Source organism: Armigeres subalbatus, chromosome 3 (assembly GCF_024139115.2).
Source record: "Armigeres subalbatus isolate Guangzhou_Male chromosome 3, GZ_Asu_2, whole genome shotgun sequence".
Lineage (NCBI taxonomy): Eukaryota > Metazoa > Arthropoda > Insecta > Diptera > Culicidae > Armigeres > Armigeres subalbatus.
In genome coordinates, this window is record NC_085141.1 from 400,603,045 (window position 1) to 400,604,337 (window position 1,293).

The 1,293-nt window shown below is 36.4% G+C and overlaps 1 long non-coding RNA gene across 1 annotated transcript; it reads left to right on the plus strand.

Annotated features, from left to right (window-relative positions):
- The first annotated feature begins 303 nt into the window (after positions 1-303).
- LOC134224050 (uncharacterized) lies at positions 304-772 on the plus strand. The gene is made up of 3 exons (XR_009982822.1): positions 304-379; positions 445-579; positions 654-772. It is a non-coding gene; the product is annotated as an uncharacterized LOC134224050 (long non-coding RNA).
- Positions 773-1,293: the final 521 nt, after the last annotated feature.

Consider the following 1,293-nt stretch of genomic DNA (forward strand, 5'->3'; position numbering starts at 1 on the left):
TTCATTACGTCTTTATAATTTCATGTCTTCCATTCCTTGGGAGAAAATGATAACTAACTGTAAATGATTTATACCTTATGTAGCAACAATGTGGGATATGACTATGAAATTATTACGTATCGTCTGAACTTAGTTTTGATTCGTTGCGATTCAACACACACATTAACAATTATATCATCCAATGATAAAAACATGATAAACCTATAGGTTCAGCAACAAGTGTTTGTTTGGTTATTTATATTCCGCAGAATTTCTTAATCGTTTATCTGTCAGTGAACCTGATCGTGTTGTTTTCGGAAATTCCATTGAAATCGTTCGAAAGTGGAAAAAACTCTACTTAATTTTTAGTTTAACTTCATGATTCGAATTACAAACAAGGGTAAGTAATGAAATTAGAATAATTCATTGCACTAGTGGGTAAATATTTTAAATAATTTTCAACAGCTTCTGTGGGAGGAATGGTGGCAGAATGACGAGGCCTTCCAGATTTCTCCTTTGTCATGAGGTCAGACGCAATTGGTCCATCTCGCGAAGCTCTCCAGTTTCAACATTTTCCAAATATTTTAGAATATTACATTGGTAAGTATTTTTACATACATTAAAAATACCCTGCATAAATAGTCATGATTTAATTTCTCTCCTATGGTTTGCAGTTTACATTCGAATGTCTCTTCTTGGGTGCAACATCTTGAATATTATTACCATCAAATTATATACCGAAATTCATCTATAAACTCTGATGCTACGTTTAGACAAGGCAAGTGAATTGAGCAAGTCACTTGAATCGAACGCGAACTGAACGTGTAAACACCTTAATTCAATTCACTTGAACGAACAGTAATTCTACAGATCGTTTTCAGTTATGCGGGTTGAACATGTTTAACTTTTGGCAAGTCAATTGAATTCAACTGAGTTGTTCAATTCACTTGCCCTGTCAAAACGTAGCATGAAGCGTCAATATGAAAAATAAATAAATTTATAATATAATTTATGTGTTGTGTTTTTATTTAATATGCGAGAAATTACCAACTACTTTTCTTCTAGTAGTAAATAAAGGAAACGGTACGTCGGTATTCCTCCGAAAGTTCCTCCGGAAGTTCCTCCAGGAATTCCTCCGGAAGTTCCTCCAGGAATTCCTCCGGAAGTTCCTCCGGCAATTCTTCCGGAAGTTCGTCCGGGAATGCCTCCGGAAGTTCGTCCGGGAGTTCTTCCGGAAGTTCGTCCAGGAATTCCTCCGGAAGTTCCACCACGAATTCATCTGGAAGTTCCTCCACGAATTCCTCCGGAAGTTCC